The sequence below is a fragment of the Microtus pennsylvanicus genome, chromosome 1 (assembly GCF_037038515.1).
Source record: "Microtus pennsylvanicus isolate mMicPen1 chromosome 1, mMicPen1.hap1, whole genome shotgun sequence".
Classification (NCBI taxonomy): domain Eukaryota; kingdom Metazoa; phylum Chordata; class Mammalia; order Rodentia; family Cricetidae; genus Microtus; species Microtus pennsylvanicus.
Window position 1 is genome coordinate 80,009,565 of NC_134579.1, and position 21,079 is coordinate 80,030,643.

Genomic DNA, 21,079 nt, shown 5'->3' on the forward strand with positions numbered 1-21,079 from the left:
CTAGATCCAGTCCATTCCTTAGCTTTCCAGCCTCCTGGTTGAGGTACTGGCTGCAAGGTCTCTGCCAGCCAGCGAGCTACAACAGACAACACTCAAGTCCTCTCTCTGTAGCTGGCCCTCCTGCCTCAAACAGTCAGTGTTTGCCCTGGCAGGACAGCCCAGAAAGCCGGCATTTTTAAAACAACACAGGTTTGTTCCTGCTGCTGAGTCAGGAAAATTTCAAAATGGAGGACGTACCATTTTGTGCTAGCTCCATCACCAGGTAGGAGCGGCACTCAGCACTTTAATTCTGAGGCTGAGTGTGCAGCACAGAAATTCTTTTCATCCAAGTTACATCCAAATCTGACACGCAGAGCACTACGCAGTCTGAAAACACGTCTCTGTATGGCAGCAGGAATCTGCCATGTTGCTGAATCAGGAAATCTCTCTATGGCACGCCATGAACAAACAGCAAAAATCTGTGTTAAACTCTCTCTCCATTATTTTTAAGCCTTCTCAGGTTTTTTAAGTGGATTTAGTTAGCCACACGTCTGGGCGTCATTTGTAGTAATATGGAGCGGCGGCGGGGCTGCGTCCCCAAACACCCCAGCCGCCTGCCCTGCCCGGCTAGCTTATGCCCCGAAATAATTACACAGACACTGTATTCTTTTCATCCCTGCTTGGCCCTTAGCTCTGGCCCTTACTGGCTAATTCTGATATCCCAATCAACCCATCTCTAATAATCTGTGAGCACCGGTCTTACCGGGAAAGATTCAGCATGTCTGACCTGGCGGCTTGCTTCATTGCGTGCGCCTGCCTGGGAGAGCGGAGCATGGCCTCTCTTCTGCTCCCGAGAGGAGAGCTGTGGAGTCTGACCTCACTTCCTCTTCCTCCCAGTGTTCTGTTCTGTTTACTCCACCCACCTAAGGGTGGGCCTATCAAATGGGCCTAGCAGTTTCTTTATTGCTTAGCCAAAGAAATCAACAGATTGATATATGACACTCCCACATCACAGATCTAAACAGAGAATTCTCAACAGAAAAATCTCAAATGGTAAAAAGACATTTAAGGAAATGCTCCATCTCCTCAGTCATCATGGAAATGCAAACCTAAATGACTCTGAAATACCATCTTATACCTGTCAGAATGGCTAAGATTCAAAACACTGATGGCAGCCTACATTGGAGAATATGTGGTGTAAGGGGGACACTCCTTCATTTCCGGTGGGAGTGCAAGTTTATACAACCACTTTGGAAACCATTGTAGTGCTTTCTCAGAAGACGGAGAATCAATCTACATCAAGACCCAGCATGACCACTCCTGGGCATATAGCCAAAGGAAACACAATCATACCACAAAGACATTTGCTCAACTATGTTCATAGCAGCAATATTTGTGGTTTTATAATTTTTTTATTCTTTTAATTTTTATATTCCAACCACATTTCCCCTTCCCACACCTTCTCCTGTCCCCCTTGACTCCCCAAGCCCAGTCCATATATATGCACTCTTCCCAAAGTGTAAGGGATCCTGGGGGGAGTCAACAAAGCATGGACCTTTAAGTTGAGGGAAGACCAAGACCCTCCCCCTGCATTAAGGCTGAGCAAGGCATCCCACCATAAAGAATGGGCACTGACAAGCTACCTCATGCACCAGGTATAGATCCTGGTCTTACTTTCAGGGGCTCCTCAGGTATCCCACACTACATAACTGTCTCCCACATGCAGGGACCTAGTTTGGTACCTTGGAGGCTCCACTGCTGTCAGTCTAGAGCTCACATGTTCCAAAAATCTCAGTTCAGCTGTCTCTGTAGATTTTCTCTCTATGATCCTGACATCCTTTCTCATATATTCCTTCCTCCCTCTCTGGACTGGATTCCCAGAGCTCAGCCTGGTGTTTGGTTGTGAATCTCTGCATCTGATGCTGTCAATCACAGGATGGCAAATGAATGGAACTAGGAAAAAAACCTGACTGAGGTAACCCAGGCTCAGAACGACGAACACAGTATTACTCACTCATAATAGGATACTAGATAAAAAGTAAAGGAGAACCAGACTACAATCCAAAGCTCCAGAGAAGCTAGGTGACAAGGAGGACCCTACGAGGGATCACCCTGGGAAGATGAGATCTCCTGGAGGCAAGGGGAGTGGTAAAGGAGAAAGGATGGGGCATGAGAACATGAGGGAATGGGATGGTCAAGTTGGGGAATGGACAGAGTGGGAGAGAAACAAAAGAGATATCTTGGTATAAAGAGACATTGTGGGTTTAGGGAGAAACATGCTGATAGGGAAATTCCCAGGAATCCATAGGATGATCCCAGCCAAGACTCCTAGCAATAGTGGAGAGGGCACCTCAACTGGCCTTCCCCTGTAATCAGATTGGTGAATACCACAACTGTCAACAAAGACCCATCATGAAGTAACTGATGGAACAAGAATGAGCATTATTCATAATAACCAGAACATGGAAACAACACAGATGCCCCTCAAAGAATGGATAAAGAAAATGTAATACCTTTACACAATGGAGTATTTCTCAGAAGTAAAAAGGAAAACAATGACATCTTAAAATTTGTGCCAAATGGATGAAACTAGAAGAAACAATCCTGAGTGAGGTAACCCAGATCCAGAAAGACAAACTCAGCATGACCTTATTTATAAGTGGATATAGATGTAAAGCACAGAATAGTCAGGTTACAATCCACAACCCCAGCAAAGGTAGGTAAAGAGGGGGACCTTAATAGGAACATACATGAAGGGAAACAGTTAAGATCTCCAGGGTAAACTGAGGAAGGGAGTAGAAGAGAAGTGATGGGGGATAGGAACACGAGGGCTCCAGATGGACAAGTTGGGGAAGAGACAGAGAGGGAGAGCAATTAAAGAGATATATTGATAGAAGGAGACATGACGGGGTTAGGGAGAAACCAGGTGCTAGGGAAATTCCCAAGAATCTACAAGGACCCCAGCTAAGACTCCTAGCAATAGTGGAGAGGGTGCCTGAACTGACATTTCCCTATAATCAGATTAGTGACTACCCTAATTGTCACCATAGAACCTATATCCAGTAACTGATCGAAGCCAATGTAGTGATCCAGAGCCAAGCACTGTGCTGAGCTCCTGGAGCTTAGCTGAAGAGAGGGAGGAGGGATCATGTGAGCAAGGGGGGATCAAGATCATGATTGGAAAAACCACAGAGACAGTTGACTCAAGCTAGTGGGAGATCATGGGCACTAGATTGACAGATGGGGAGCCTTCATGGGATGAAAGTAGGCCCTCTGAAAGTGTGTGACACTTATATGGCTTGACCCGTTTGGGGCCCCTGGTAGTGGGTCCAGGACTTATCATTATGGAAGTCTCTCAGAAAATTGGGAATCAGCCTACCTCAAGACCCAGCATTACCACTCTTGGACATATACCCAAAGGATGATCAATTATACTACATAGACACTTGCTCAACTATGTTCACAGCGATATTATTCATAATAGCCAGAACCTGGAAACAATCTAGATGCCCCTCAACCAAACAATATATAAAGAAAATATGGTACATTTAACAATGGAGTATTATTCAGATGTAAAAGCAATGGCATCTTGAAATTTGCAGGCAAATGGAAAAAACTAGAAAAAATCATCTTGTGTAAGGTAACCTAGACCCAGAAAGGCAAATACAATATGAGCTCACACGTAATGGCTTTGTGGGAGCCTAGGCAGTTTGGATGCTCACCTTACTAGGCCTGGATGGAGGTGAGTGGTCCTTGGACTTCCCACAGGGCAGGGAACCCTGATTGCTCTTCGGGCTGACGAGGGAGGGGGACTTGACTGGGGGAAGGAGGAGGGAAATGGGAGGCAGTGGCAAGGAGGAGGCAGAAATCATAAATAAATAAATAAATGAAAAAATCCAAAAAAAACCCAATATGAGCTCACTCATAAGTGGATCCTGCTACATGTAAAGCAGCCAATAAAAAGAACAATTTACAGCTCAAGAGAAGCTAGGTAACAAGCAGGGCCCTAAGAGAGATGCATGGATCACCCTGGGAAGGGGAATAGATGACATCTCCTGGGTAAACTGGAGGTGGAGGCGGTAGAAGGGAGGTGATGGGCATGAGAACATGAGGTAAAGGGGTAGTTGAGTGGGGAAGGGATGAAGTGGGAGAACAGGGAAGATGCCTTGATGGAGGAGCCACTATGGAGTCAGGGAGAAACCTGCTGCTAGGGAAATTCCGAGGAACCCACAGGATGACCCCAGCTGAGACTCCTCGCAATAGAGGAGAGGGGGAACTGGCCTTTCCCTGTAATCAGATTGGCGAATACCCAACTGTCATCATAGAACCCTCATGGAGTAACTGATGGAAGCAAATGCAGAGATCCACAGCCAAGCACTGGCAGTCCAGTCAAAGAGAGAGAGGAGGGATTATATGAACAAGGTGAGGTCAAGTTCACGATGGGGAACTCCATAGAGACAGCTGACCTGAGCTCATGAGAGCTCACAGACTAGACAGACATGGGGAGCCTGCATGGGATGAAACTAGGCCCTGTGCATATGGGCAACAGTTGTCTGTCTTTGTCTGTTTGAGGGGTCTCTGGCAGTAGAACATGAATCTAACCCTGGTATATGAGCTAGCTCTTTGGAGCTAATTCTCTATGGTAGGATGCCTTGCTCAGCCTTGATACAAGAGTGAGGGTTTTTGTCCTGACTCAACTTGATGTGCTAGGCATTGCTGACTCCCTATAGGAGGCCTTACTCTTTCTGAGGAGTGAATAGGGGTGGGTCAGAGAAAGGTAAGGGTATTGGGAGGGAGGGAGGAAGGAAGCTAGAACTGTGACTGGTATTGATATAAATCAAAATTTAAAAGAAAAAAGAAAAAATCGATTATGCTGAGCATTAAACTAAAATAATTATGTAGTAGTTGATGGTATCATCTTAAAATTTATGTCTATTAAAATGACTTCCATACACTTATTTAAACCAGAGAAGTGAATTTTGTGTTTCTTGATTAGTTAACTGACTGTTTGGTAATCTATTTTCAAGAAAAAAAAAACAGTATTATCATGTTATAAAGTAACTGTATTTACAGTACATAAATTGTACAATATCATGTATTCTCTTCTGGAAAGTCATTTGTATCACTGGACACACAGTAGCATAGGCATTGAGTACAAGTTTCTGAAGACTCAGAAGGACAGTGTCATACCTCCAGTGCAATGTTGAGTAAGATGAAATGATGAGGTTCATCCAGTATGTGACCACAAAGACACTCACCAGAGCCAGGATAGTCCAGGTGGCTCTTTGCTCTGGGGAGTGTCTTACAGAGAGGCTGCGTCTGTGGAGATGCAGTGATCGCCTATGATGCCAGAACAACAGAAACACTATGTATGCACTAGAGAACATCATGAGACCCACAAAAAAGACATCCCTGGAAAATGTCAAAATGAAAAACAGTCCCCTCCTGATGTGGGTACTTGGAGACATCGAGCAGTATTCATTGACCACAAGTAGATTTGTCTGGCTTGTGTTGGAATAAGCTACAGTGACCAAGATGACATTTCTACTAAAAGACAAGTTGAGGAACCAGAAAAACAAGAAAATATACATGATGTAATTTGTAAGTGTGTGTTTGGTTTTAACCACCCAGTCAGTGCTTGGGCTGATGATGGTAGCACACTCAGGAAGCAGGTGATACAGATGGAGAGGCCCCTCATCACCCTGCTCAGGTAAAACAATGCCTTGCATTTGAAGTCATTCTGTAAATTCAGTGACTCAAACATGTTTGGAGGCCAAAAGTCTAGTGCAGTGAGCAGCATCACAATATGAACAAGGGCCAAGTGACATGTGATCAGCTCCGTGGGCTTAAGTCTGCAGTCTTGAAGGACCATGAAGACATGCAGCAAAAGAAGGAAGGTGCTGGCTGAAATTCCGATGCAAATTTGAAAATAATAAATGTTCTTAATGATGACATGAGTGTATATCTTATTCATCTTCATTTTGTATCTAGAAAGAAATGTGGAAGAGAAAGAAAGGTTAAAAAAAAGACACAATGCTACAAATAAGATGATGTAGGAATCCCCTACATATGCTACGATATGTTTTGTTTCCATTGGTTGATAAAGAAGCTGCTTAGCCTATGTCAGGCAGAACAGAGACAGGTTGGAAAACTAAACTGAATACATAGAGAGAGTAGGAGGTGTCAAAGAGATGGCATGTAGCTGCCAAAGGAGAAAGACTCCAGAATCTTACTGGTAGGCTACAGCCTTGTAGTATACATAGATCAAAAGAAATAGGTTCATTTCAGATGTAAGAGCTAGCTAGGAATATATCTAAGTCATTGGCCAAACAATGTTGTAATTAATATAGTTATTGTGTGAGTTGGTCAGGGTGGCCGAGAAACAAAAGTGAAAACTCCACTTACAAAATGGCACCCAGTTCAGGAATGTACATCAACATTAAAGAAAGCTTTTTCAAAAGGGCATCTAGACCTACAAAAACAGAAGTCAATTGGAGCTTGTTGGTCGTTGCATTGTTTTTCAGATTGGCTCTGTCTGCTGGCAGTGAACAGAGGCATGACTCCTTTAAGAGAAGGCTTCCAGACTCAGCCTTAGGAGCAAAAATTGCATGGCTTCTTTAAGAAACTACTTCATGGTCCATGCTCATAGCACAAATGTTCTGGTTCTTTTGGGAGGTCTGATTGAATGGGGTTTGTGGGCAGCATGATGAAAGTTATTTGGTGGTGGCATGAACCAACTGCTTCCCAGAGTTGGGGTGGTAAGCATGCCTCCCAGAGCTGGCAGTGAACATCTGTCATGTTGAAAAGCTGGGAAGGGTAAAACAGCAGCCGAAGAGGCCGCTCTGCTCCTAGCCATGCCTGCTCAACAGTTTACAACAGTGATCAGAAAATGACTGCAGATATACAATATGATTTAGATGAATAAGATCTCTGAATGGGTCACAGTGTTAGATAAATGTACATGGATTTAGGAGAGTGAGAAGAAAAGTCATAAATTAAAAGAGTAAAGATAATGAAATATATATTAAGGAGTGATAGAATAAAAAAGTCCCAGAAAGAAGGAAAATACATAAAGAGTCTGGATTATGTATATAATTGTGTTTTCTTTTAACTTTTTACTGTTAATGGGCTAACTGCAGAGAGACATGTGATTGTGAGGGCTGCTGAGTTAAGCCGACATAAAGGTGTCTTGACTGCAAAATGTGAGTTCAAGGACATGCTACTTTGGAAAAGAGGGTTTGCTTTTGTTTCCACAGAAGATGGGAACCTGTGAATTCCTTCCAGGATAATGTGGTTTAATGGAACAAGAGCCCCTGAAAGGTGTCTGGAACCCTAAAAATACTTTGCCCAACAAATAGCAGGAAACACTTTAGAGAAAACTATGCCCAAATTCCCAAAATGATGTTCATAAAATGATGGGGAAAGCTCTCTTAACCAATCACCTTTAAGAAGTGGAGCCTAATTAAGGCATGCCTACCTGGAACCCAGGAAGAAAAATTGGATTGGACCAGGTGTGTGCTCTTTCTGGGTGATTCCCACTGGACACAGCTGAACTCGGACTTTCCATTCTTGTGGCGTGAGTTTCCCCTTATAACAATTAAAAATATAATTGTTTATCATTAAGCTGGCCTGGATATTTCCTGAATTGAGCTAGTCTCTAGAATAAATAACTGTTTTATTACAAAAGGTTGGTTATAAATGATTATAAATGATATAGAGATGAATACTTTGCGTTGGTATGGATCTTGGTCTATTGATACAAATTTAGGGTCAATTTTGTTACACTGTGTATAGGAATTTCTGCTCTAGTTTAAGGTATTGTGTTTGTGCAGGTCATTTTAAACTGTATAATTTAAAATTAAAGATTAATAGATAATTATAATAGTCAAACCTGTAGCCATATTAGTTAGGTTTTCTAGATATACAGAGGTACATTTTGGTTAGATAAACTTCAATAATTTAAAGACCTACAGAATATGGCATTTAAAAGGTTTTAGGAACTTTACTTGACAACTAGACATGCCTGCTTCTGGCAGCACAAATTACTTCGAGAGAATGATAGGCATTGAAGAAGCTCCTTATGGAGTTTGCTAGACTTTTGGGCAAGAACCTGCTCTTGCCTGAACTGCTTGATGGTATGATGTATAAACTGGACATGCAGGGCCCACAGAAAAATGACTGCTGAACTTGCCTAAAGAAGGTGAGACAGTACTTTAGGGTCCCTGCTTCATGAAACAATCTGCCAGACATTCTGTAGAACACAGAAGAAAGTGACTGACAAACTGCCAATATATGCAAAACATTCTTTCAAATTTCTTGCTTCATGAAAAAGTCTGTCAGGTACTATGGGCCTATAGGCTGAAGATGGATGCCCCAAAATTACAGAACAGCTTTGGGTGACTGTTTAATTAGGTAATATCTTTCTAGGGTCTCTGATGGAGTTGAAGACAAAGAGTTTTCCTTAGCTACAATAAAAGATAAATTAGATATAAATCTTTAGACTCACAAAAGGTATTGAAACTGCAAGCCTTGCTTGATACCTGTTTTGTTATATGTAATTTTAGTATGTTAAAGTTGAAACCTTCCTTTTTATTTAGACAATATGGGGAGATGATGTGGGTTTCCCCTCTGTATGCTGTGAATGTCTTTTATTACCATTGGTTAATAAAGAAGCTGCTTTGGCCTATGGCAGGACAGAATAGAGCTAGGAAGGAAAACTAAACTGAATATAGAGAGAGAGTAGGCAGAGACACCATGTAGCGGCCGAAGAAGAAAGATGCTAGAATCTCCTTGGCAGGTCACAGCCTCATGATTATACATAGATTAATAGAAATTGGTTAATTTGAGATGTAAGACCTAACTAGGAATATGCTACTAGCCAAACAGTATTGTAATTAATATAGTTTTTGTGTGATTATTCAGGTCAGGGTGGCTAGGAAGCAAAAGCACAATCTGTGCTTACATTAAGATTTTTTTGAGATAATTACAGTTTTATACAATTTTCTACAATGTGTTTTGATCATATTCTCCTCCTACAAATCCTCCTTAATCCACCCATCTTCCCTACGCACCCAACTTTGTGTCACCTTTTAAGCACATAAAGTCCAATTTAAATTTTATTTAATTTATAGATATGAATAATTTGCCTGCATTTATTTCTGTGTACCACTTGTGTGCCTGGTACCCACAGAATCTAGAAGAGGATACTGGATCCTCTGTAACTGGAGTTACAGGTGACTGTGAGTCTCTATGTGGCATTTGAACCCAGGTCCTGAGAAAGAGCAGTCAGTGCTCTCAACTGCTGAGCCATCTCTGCAGCTTCCACATCAAGTCCAATTTGTACTGACCATATACTATTGAACGTTTGTGACTACACTCCTAAGAAAACTGACTCTTCCTTTCTCCACAGCTATCAGTTGCCCTAAACCCCTGTGCTGGGGATGGTCCTTTCTGCCCACCTCCCCTCTCCATTCTGGGATTTGTTTGGTTTAAATTTGAACAGGTGATGTGTCTGCTGTCATAATTTATAACTTTGAATTTAAAATGTGTTGTCTCCTGACGTGTGCAGACGACACTGTTTCCATTTAAACGTCCACTACATCTGGCTACTACACTCTAGCTGCCTCCTCTCCCATAGGGACCCCTGCATGCATGGAGAGGAGTGTGTGATACAAATGTACCTTTTTAGGGATGAGAATTTCTTATTCCCTCACTCTCAAGACTGACCTCTTGTGCGAGTCTCTGTGTTAATCACCGTATACTGCATATAGAACAGTTGAGAGATGCATTAACCCACGGGTATAATAACAAGTCAACAGAAAATCTGTTTAACACTAGCAGTATAGCATTTATCAGAATAACAGCAGTAGAGCCCCATGAACTATCCAGCCTGAAATGGTGTCGGGTGTGAGTTTCTGCCCAATCACAGTTTCCTCAGAGATTAAAAGTTTCCATCTTTGAGGGAAGCTCCTTAAAACACTGGATGAAACAACTGGATATTTTAAGTCAGGATTTTTTTTTCTTTTCTTTTTTTTATTGATAAAAGGAGAATAAAGAAAAGAAAGAAAAAAAACAAATTTCCACCTCCTCCCAGCCTCCCATTTCCCTCCCCCTCCTCCCATTCTTCTCCCCCTCCTCCCACCCCTCTCCCTTTCCCCCCACTTTTCTCCCCCTCCCTCTCCAGTCCAAAGAGCAGTCAGGGTTCCCTGCCCTGTAGTAAGTCCTAGGTCCTCCCCCCTCCGTCCATATCTAGGAAGGTGAACATCCAAACTGGCTAGGCTCCCACCAAGCCAGTACATTGCGTTGGATCAAAACCGCGTGCCATTGTCCTTGGCGTCTCATCAGCCCTCATTGTTCGTCATGTTCAGAGAGACCAGTTTTATCCCATGCTTTTTTTGGTAACAGTCCAGCTGGCCTTGGTGAGCTCCCACTATCCTGAGTGAGGTATCCCAGACCCAAAAAGATGAACATGGGATGTACTCACTCATAATTGGTTTCTAGCCATAAATAGGGGTCACGGAGCCTACAATAGGCGAATCTAAAGAAGCTAAGTAAGAAGGTGAACCCAAGAAAAACATATAGTTATCCTCTTGGATAAGGGAAGTAGACAAAATTGCCGGGGAGAAAAGTGGGATGTTGGGGGTGGGGTGGGATGGGGGTAAGGGGAGATGGGGAGAGAAAAGGTAGAAGGAAAGGAGGGGGGACTTGGGGAAACAGGAGGATCGGGATAAAGGAAGGTTGGATAGGGGAGCACGGAACCCCATTTCTTAGTTAAAGGACCCACTTTAGGATGGGCAGGAGACTTGACCCTAGAGGGGCTCCCAGGTGCCCAAGCTGAGGCCCCCAGTTAGTTCCTTGGGCAGCTGAAGATAGCGAACCTGAAATGACCCTATCCTAGAGCAATACTGACGAATATCATGCATATCATCCTAGAACTTTCATCTGGCGATGGATGGAGATAGAGACAGAGACCCACACTGGAACACTGGATAGAGCTCCCAAGGTCCCAAGGAGGAGCAGAAGGAGGGAGAACATGAGCAAAGAAGTCGGGACCACGAGGGGTGCACCCACCCACTGAGACAGTTAAGTCAGGATTTTTACAGAGAGGAGAAACACCAGAATATTCTAAGGGAAGCTGAAGCATTCCTTCTTGCTAGCAAACTGAAGATCGGGAAGTAAATATCTCAAAATAGCCTCAGGAACTTTCTAAAACTGGCCAAACTCTCCAGGCCCCTCCCTCCCCCAGGCTGTAGAAGCAGTAAGGACTGCTGAAACACACACTCAGAAAAGGTGATCTTCCTGAAAGAAAGTGGAGCTACCCAAACAGCCTGGAAAGAACACTTTTCTACACATGAGGTTCCCAGCTTTTGTGAGTTGTCACCCATGCTTTGGGTCATTGGTTTATTATCTAGAGTGATTAGACAGTTGTTCCTGTCTCCTTAGCAATAATGTTACACAACAACTCTATTTTGTAGATCGGGCTTTAAATCCAACCATAAACTGATTGATTACTCCAAAATCCAAAATGGTGAACCAATAAATTTCATTGTGTTTACTTACAAGCATACATGTAAGGGGTTGCTTGCAGGAGTAGTCATGACTCAAAGACAATTGCATCATCAAAAGAACAACTGTATTACCTACTTTCTCTTCTGTCAGATTAAGTGTATCAAGTGTTATGCTGAGATCCAAAACTCATCGTCATATGTGCAATTTATGACTGTCATGAGTACATATCAAAATGATTTCCTAGAAGCCTTTCCTAAGGTTCCACTTAATACAGCCATCCCTTCTATTGCCTTTGAAACACCTCAGGCCTCAGTAAGTAAAGATGATGCCCCTCATGTTTTAGCAGTATTTTTCAAATGTCTAAGTGCCTTGGACAATGTTGCTGAAAAAATGGCAGCTGCTAGGATTCAAGGCAAATTATTTTCTAAAATTATTCTGATTAATTTTTAGAGCAAACAAAATGGAAAACTAATTATAAATGATTATGCATAGGCACAGTCAGATAACACATTACAAGCCTCCACTAAGCTGAGATAAAATAATTATAACTACATAAAGAACAAATATAACGTTTCTTTGTCATTCCAAAATCTTCACTCACCTCTTTCAACCATGCATCTTTCTGTAAATGGTGTTGGAAAGGCTTGAACCGCTGGACCCTCAAATGACATCGTCTATAATGTTCACATTGTGTTGTTGCTGAAACTGGGCAAGAAAAGATGATGGTTACCATGGAGCAGAGGCAGCAGCTACCAAGCAATCATCTTATGGTTCCTCTTGGAAATTTATCTACACCTGCAGGGTCTAATAACTGATCCTTGTAAACAGTATGCACGTTCATCTAAAGGCATTGTGTGCTGAGTATCTGAATTTAAAGTTCACTTTGTGTTCTGCTCTCAACACTGAAGCATCTTGTAATTTAGAATAATATGGCCATGACCTGTGAGCAATGGGTTAAAGGCAATTTCAGAGAAGTCACCTATAGGTTTGTCATAAAGAAAAGAAAGTTAAGTATCTTTTAATATGCTAGGTAAATCAAAATATGACACACCAATTCGCATTTACTGTTGAAAGAAACAAGCAAAGATTGCTGATCTCAGGATGAAACACCACGACTCTCAGGAGATGGGTAAGGCAGATGAATTGAACCTTCTTAATTCTAGATTTCCCATAAAATGTGTGTAAATTTAATTTAAACCTAACATGTATATATATGCATATGTGCACACTGATGCATATGTATGTATATGTAATATACATATTATTCATAGGATAAAGCAGGAAGCATCCCTATTAAATAGACTAGCGAAACCATCTGTACCAGCAAGGTTTTATGTCAATATCATCCAGGAAAAAGAAATCTTAATCGAGAAAATGCCTCCATAGAATTAGCTTGTAGACAAGTCTACAAGGCACAGAGCTGCTGAAAACAGTGTTTGTGAGTGGCCACTCCCAACTCTAGTTCTGAAAAAACAAGTAGGTGGCAGAAGCGCCGGTGTAGAGACAGAACACAGAAACCCGGCACAGGATCCTGAATGCAGCCATGAAGTAGGAGTCTCTCTAAAAAGCACTCTCTCACCATCAATGCAAGCCCAGACTACTATACCCAGCCAAGCTTTCGTTCACTATAAATGGAGAAAATAAAATTTTCCAGGATAAAAACAAATTGAAACAATACATAGTCACAAATCCAGCCTTACAGAAAGTAATAGAAAGAAAATCACAAACCAAGGAGTCCAACAATGACCACAATAACTCATACATATAGAGACTCCTCACCAACACAACTCAAAGAAGGGAAACACACAAACTCTACTACTAAAAAAGTGACTGGAGTTAACAACCACTGGTCATTAATATCACTTAATGTCAATGGACTCAACTCACCTATAAAAAGGCACAGGCTAAGAGATTGGATACGAAAACAGGATCCAACATTCTGCTGTTTACAGGAAACACACCTCAACCACAAAGACGGGCACCTACTCAGAGTAAAGGGATGGGAAAAGGTTTATCAAGCAAATGGACCTAAGAAACAAGCAGGTGTGGCCATACTAATTTCTAACAAAGTTGACTTCAAACTTAAATTAATCAGAAGAGATGGAGAGGGACATTTTATACTCATAACAGAAACAATTAATCAGGGTGAAGTCTCAACCCTGAATATCTATGCCCCTAATATAAAAGCACCCACGTACATAAAAGAAACATTACTAAAACTCAAGGCTGCTATCAAACCGCACACACTAATAGTAAGAGACTTCAACACTCCTCTCTCACCAATAGACAGGTAAATCAGACAGAAACATGATTTCTGTCTGATAGAGAAATGAGAGAATTAATGGAGGCAATGAATCAATTGGACTGAACAGACATCTATAGAATATTCCACCCAAATAGGAAAGAATATACCTTCTTTCTGCAGCTCATGGAACCTTCTCGAAAATTGACCACATACTCGGTAACAAAGCAAACTTCCACAATTACAAAAAAAATATTCGTAACCTCCTGTGTCTTATCAGATAACCATGGATTAAAGTTAGAATTCAACAACAATGCTACCCCCAGAAAGCCTACAAACTCATGGAAACTGAACAGCCAACTACTGAACCACACCTGGATCAAGGTAGAAATAAAGAAAGAAATTAAAGTCTTCCTTGAATTCAATGAAAATAAAGAAACAACATACTCAAACTTATGGGACACTATGGAAGCAGTCCTAAGAGGAAAGTTCATAGCACTAAGTGCCCACCTAAAGAAAACAGAGAAAGCACACATTGGAGACTTAACAGCCCACCTGAAAGCTCTAGAAAAAAAAAGAAGCAGACTCACCTAGGAGGAGTAGAAGACTGGAAATAATCAAACTGAGGGCTGAAATCAACAAAATAGAAACACAGAAAACAATACAAAGAATCAATGAAACCAAAAGCTGGTTCCTGGAGAAAATCAACAAGATTGATAAACCCCTATCCAAACTAATCAAACGACAGAGAGAGAACACACAAATAAATAAGATCAGAAATGAAAAGGGGGACATACCACAGACACAGAGGAAATTCAGAGAATCATTAGATCTTACTACAAAAGCCTGTATGCCACAACATTGGAGAATGTAAAAGAAATGGACACTTTTTTAGATAAATACCATATACCAAAGTTAAACCAGGACCAGGTGACAATCTAAACATACCTGTTAGTCGCGAAGAATTAGAAGCTGTTATCAAAAACCTCCCTACCAAAAAAAGCCCAGGACCAGATGGTTTCAATGCAGAATTCTAACAGAACTTCCAAGAAGAACTAATACCTATACTCCTTAATGTATTTCACAATATAGAAACAGAAGAGTCATTGCCAAATTCCTTTTATGAAGCTACAGTTACCCTGATACCAAAACCACACAAAGACTTAACCAAGAAAGAGAATTACAGACCTATCTCACTCATGAATATCAACCAAAAAATCCTCAACAAAATACTGGCAAACTGAATCCAAGAACACATTAGAAAAATTATCCATCATGAACAAGTAGGCTTCATCCCAGAGATGCAGGGCTGGTTCAACATACGCAAATCTATCAATGTAATCCACCGTATAAATAAACTGAAAGAAAAAAACCATATGATCATTTCATTAGATGCTGAAAAAGCATTCGACAAAATTCAACACCCCTTTATGATAAAGGTCCTGGAGAGAATAGGGATACAAGGGTCCTACCTAAATATAATAAAAGCTATTTACAGCAAGCCAACAGCTAACATTAGATTAAACGGAGAAAAACTCAAAGCCATCCCACTAAAATCAGAAACACGACAAGGATGTCCACTCTCTCCATACCTCTTCAATATAGTGCTTGAAGTTCTAGCAATAGCAATAAGACAACATAAGGAGATCAAGGGGATTCGTATTTGAAAGGAAGAAGTTAAGCTTTCGTTATTTGCAGATGATATGCTAGTATACATAAGTGACCCCAAAAATTCTACCAAAGAACTCCTACAACTGATAAACACCTTTAGTAATGTGGCAGGATACAAGATCAACTCCAAAAAATCAATGGCCTTCCTATACACTAAGGATAAGGAAACAGAGAGGGAAATCAGAGAAGCATCACCTTTCACGATAGCCACAAATAACATAAAATATCTTGGGGTAACTCTGACCAAGGATGTGAAAGATCTATTTGACAAGAACTTTAAGTCTTTGAAGAAAGAAATTGAAGAGGACACCAGAAAATGGAAGGATCTCCCTTGCTCTTGGATTGGGAGGATCAACAGAGTAAAAATGGCAATTTTACCAAAAGCAATCTATAGATTCAATGCAATCCCCATCAAAATCCCTTCAAAATTCTTCACAGATCTGGAGAAGACAATAATCAACTTTATATGGAAAAACAAAAAACCCAGGATAGCCAAAACAATCTTATACAACAAAGGATTGTCTGGATGCATTACCATCCCTGACTTCAAACTCTACTACAGAGCTACTGTATTGAAAACAGCTTGATATTGGCATAAAAACAGAGAAGTTGAACAATAGAATCGAATAGAAAACCCTGACATTAACCCACAAACCTATGAACACCTGATTTTCGATAAAGGAGCTAAAAGTATACAATGGAAAAAAGAGGGCATCTTCAACAAATGTGCTGGCAAAACTGGATGTCAACCTGTAGAAGAATGAAAATAGATCCATATCTATCACCATGCACAAAACTCAAGTCCAAATGGATTAAAGAACTCAATATCAGTCCGAACACACTGAACCTGATAGAAGAGAAAGTGGGAAGTACTCTACAACACATGGGCACAGGAGACCATTTCCTACGTATGACCCCAGCAGCACAGACATTAAGGACCTCATTGAATAAATGGGACCTCCTGAGAATGAGAAGCTTCTGTAAAGCAAAGGACACTGTCACTAAGACACAAAGGCAACCCACTGACTGGGAGAAGATCTTCACCAACCCCGCAACTGACAAAGGTCTGATCTCCAAAATATATAAAGATCTCAAGAAACTAGACCGTAAAAGGCTAATCAACCCAATTATAAAATGGGGCACTGAGCTGAACAGAGATTTCTCAACAGAAGAAGTTCAAATGGCCAAAAGACACTTAAGGTCATGCTCAACTTCCTTAGCGATCAGGGAAATGCAAATCAAGACAACTTTAAGATACCATCTTACACCTGTCAGAATGGCTAAAATAAAAAACACCAATGATAGCCTTTGCTGGAGAGGTTGGGGAGAAAGGGGTACACTCATCCATTGCTGGTGGGAATGCAAACTTGTGCAACCACTTTGGAAAGCAGTGTGGCGGTTTCTCAGGAAATTCGGGATCAACTTACCCCTGGACCCAGCAATACCACACTTGGGAATATACCCAAGAGAGGCCTTATCATACAACAAAAGTATATGCTCAACTATGTTCATAGCAGCATTGTTTGTAATAGCCAGAACCTGGAAACAACCTAGATGCCCTTCAATGGAAGAATGGATGAAGAAAGTATGGAATATATACATATTAGAGTATTACTCAGCAGTAAAAAACAAGGAATTCTTGAATTTTGCATACAAATGGATGGAAATAGAAAACACTATCCTGAGTCAGGTAAGCCAGACCCAAAAAGAGGAACATGGGATGTACTCACTCATATTTGGTTTTTAGCCATAAATAAAGGACATTGAGCTTATAATTTGCTATCCTAGAGAAGCTAAATAAGAAGGTGAATCCAAAGACAAACATATAGGCATCCTCCTGAATATTAACCTTCATCAGGCGATGAAAGGAGACAGAGACCCACATTGGAGTACCGGACATAAATCTCAATGTCCAAATCAGGAGCAGAAGGAGAGAGAGCATGAACAAGGAACTCAGGACCGCAAGTGGTGCACCCACACACTGAGGCAATGGGGATGTTCTATTGGGAACTCACCAAGGCCAGCTGGCCTGGGGCTGAAAAAGCCTGGGAAAAAACTGGACTCTCTGAATATAGCGGACAAGGAGGACTACTGAGAACTCAAGAACAATGGCAATGGGTTTCTGATCCTACCGCACGTACTGCGTTTGTGGGAGCCTAGGCAGTTTGGATGCTCAACTTACTAGACCTGGATGGAGGTGGGGGTTCCTTGGACTTCCCACAGGGCAGGGAACCCTGATTGCTCTTCGGGCTGATGGGGGGGACCTAATTGGGGGAGGAGGAGGGAAATGGGAGGCGGTGGGGGGGAAGAGACAGAAATCTTTAATAAATAAATAAATTTAAAAAAATAAAAAATAGGGGCTGGAGAGATGGCTCAGAGGTTAAGAGCACTGACTGCTCTTCCAGGGGTCCTGAGTTCAATTCCCAGCAACCACATGGTGGCTCACATCCATCTGTAATGAGATCTGGTGCCCTCTTCTGGCCTGCAGGCATAGAGGCTGAACACAGTGTACATAATAAATAAATTTAAAAAATAAATAAAAAATAAATAAAATAAAATTACACAGTAAATAAATAAATAAAAAGTATATTGGTTGATTTAATTCCATAGTTTTTTCTACTATCAAATGGTTCTACAGAGCTGTTGTTCCTTTCTCTTTTGCATTTAGAAAATTCAAAGTTAATAAAGCATTATACAATATATTTCTTTGGGCCTTTATTATCTCTTTCTATTTATTTAACATATCCTTCAGGGTTCAATTTGATCTTTCTATAACTGCCTTCCATGTAGGATTGTGTGATATAACTGTGATATGCTTTCTATTATAATAAGCAAAAAACCCGTTTCATTTTTTATAGACATATGCTGGAGCTTTGTCTGTCATTATTGTACAGGTATACCCATGAAGCCCATAACTTCTGGTAAATGTGTGTTTACTGAATCAGTCTTTTCCAAACTCAAAGCAGTTTTTGTCCATTGAAAACCTGAATAGCTATCAATGGTGTGTTGTACAGATTTTAGTTTTTCAAATTCTACAAAATGTAACACATCCATTTGTCTGATTTTATTCCTTTGAATACTCTTTGGGTTACTTTCTGCAGTTAGTGGTGTTTGCTTGTGTAAAGAACAAGTAGCATTTTTCCTTATAGTTTCCTTGACTAGGTACCACGTGATAGAAAAGTCTTTATTTTTAAAACCTTTGCTATTGGCATGATGTTTTTATGAAATTCTGAGTCTTTCAGCACATTTGTAATCAATAATTGATCTATTTTCCCATTACCTTGTGCTAGAAGATTTGGCAAACCTGTATGAGATTGGATGTGTGTTTTGTATAGGATGATTCCTATTCCTGATTATATTATGTAACTGAATGATTAATAAAGTCAATTCTGTATCATCTGAAATAAATTCAGTGATTTCAATGTGCAAAACAACTCTTTCTGCATACTGTGAACTGGTAACCTTGGTGAGAGGTTCTTTAAAATCCCCTAGTAGCATGAGACTAGCATATAATTCTGACTTTTGGACAGAATCATAAAAGCTTTGATCCACTTTATTTAAATTTTATGATTTGCAAGCTGCCTTTACTGATTTATTTCCATAAGTATAGAATGCAGGGGCTCCATTTATTGGTGTTTCCTTCACAACCTTGAGATGAATCCAGCTAGTTCTCTTTATAAGTTGAATTCTCTTGTTTTCAGAATAGTGGTGGAGACACAGAACTGGCTTAGAGTGCAGGCTCCTCCTGGGACAGATGAGATGAAGTTGGGAAATGGTTGCTTGGCAAACCAAGCATAGATGAAAGCAAACTTTCTCTGCCCATTTCTCAAATGTTTTGTCAAAATCTGTACCCTGGATGAGGAAGTGGCCTTTGAGCTCAGTTCTTTATGCTCTACCAGTTACTAAGGAGTGCTTTGCTTCTGTATACTTTTTGCCTTGTTTCTATGTACTTTTTTCATTTTTATTACTGTTATTAATTGAGGTAATTTTCTTACAAGGTGAGACAAGAGTTTCTCATGATCATGTACATGAGTAAAGGGGGGTTTAAGAGTTGAAGTAATGTTTTTTATTCTGTATAAAAAGCCATACAAAATAAAGCATGTAATGCAGTTGTTCACAATCTGTATCCCCTGTGTCCTGATTTGCACGAGACCCTTACTCAGGGACCCAAACGCACTAGACATTGACAGATAACTGCTGTTAATCTCTCTCAAAAAATTACTACAAGTTTTTTGCCAGGCTTCACTTTCTTCCCATAGTTTGTCAATTTCAATATTAGTGATTGGTACTACATTTTCTCTTTGTTCTATTACCATTAATTGGTAAAGCTTCAATTTTCTTTTTAGAATTAACTCAAAAACTTTTCCACACAAGTTTTAATTTTTTACATAATTTATGAAGTGAAAAGGATCCTTTCTATTATAATATCTTCCCTCTGCATTAAAATTTCTGTAGGGAAATGTTAGGAGGGGAATGTGACCAGAAGGCACTTAAGATTTGGATTCACATGATTCACATGTGCATTCTGTAATTTCTCTTCTATCAAAGCCAATTCTCTATCAGTTTTAGCTGAGAGTTTCCTGGGACTATTTAAGTCCTTGCCACCATCTAAGGTTTTGTTTAAATTAATCAATTAATCAGGTTTTATCCCAAAAGTGGGCCATAGGAAATGGCTTTTAACAATAGTTGAAAGTCATTAAGAGTCTGCAATTGATTTCTCATAATTTGCACCTTCTGGGGTCTAATTTTTTTGTACATCTATTTTATAGCCCAAATAATCCATATAATTTCCTCTTTGTATTTTTTAGGAGAAACTATAATCCCCAACAAGGCAAAACTCTCTTTATTTCTTCAAACATTGACATTCTTCAAATATTGACATTTAAATGAGTTAATAAAATGTTATTCATATAGCGGTAAACTATAGATTGCCAAAATTGTTTGTGTATCATTTCCAATGGATGATGTACAAAACATAGGCACAGGTTAGGGCTATTTAACATTAACTGTGTGAGAATCTTCCATTGATATCTGTTAACAGGCTGAGAATTATTATAAGCAGACAACATGAAAGCAAATTTTTCTGTCTTTGTCTTATAAAACAATCTTTTAAATCAATAATAAGAGACAATCCTTTAGGCAATAGAGAAGGCAAAGGAATGCCAGACTGTAGAGAGACCATTAGCTTATTAACAGCTCTTAGATCTGCTAACATTCACCATTTTCCAGATTTTTTTAATAACAAACACAGGAGAATTCCAAGGGCTGGTTGATTCTTGAATATGCTGAGCATTTAGCTGCTCTTCTATGAGCTGTTCTAAAGCCTGAAGCATCTCTATTGTTTTTTTTTGACATTTGTTTTTTTATTATTATTGTTGTTGTTTAGACAGGGTTTCTTTGTGTAGCATTGGCAGTCCTGGAACTCACTCTGTAGACCAGGCTGGCCTCAAACTCACAGAGATCCACCTGCCTCTGCCTCCTGATTACTGGGATTAAGTGTGTGCAACATCTGGCCTCTTAATGAGCAAAAAAATTATTCACTAATTCTTTACATAAAGAAAACTTACATATCACCATAAGTTAATGAAACTGTTACTGCTTTAAATCTAAAAATATAACTAAAATCATGACTAATTTTTCACAGTGTCCACATTTAGTGTTGCCAGTTATCAAACGACT

At 40.2% G+C, this 21,079-nt stretch overlaps 1 pseudogene; it reads right to left on the reverse strand.

Moving 5' to 3' along the window:
- The window catches only part of LOC142839899 (diacylglycerol O-acyltransferase 2 pseudogene), a 177,410-nt pseudogene that overhangs the window by 15,210 nt on the left and 141,121 nt on the right, over positions 1-21,079 (reverse strand).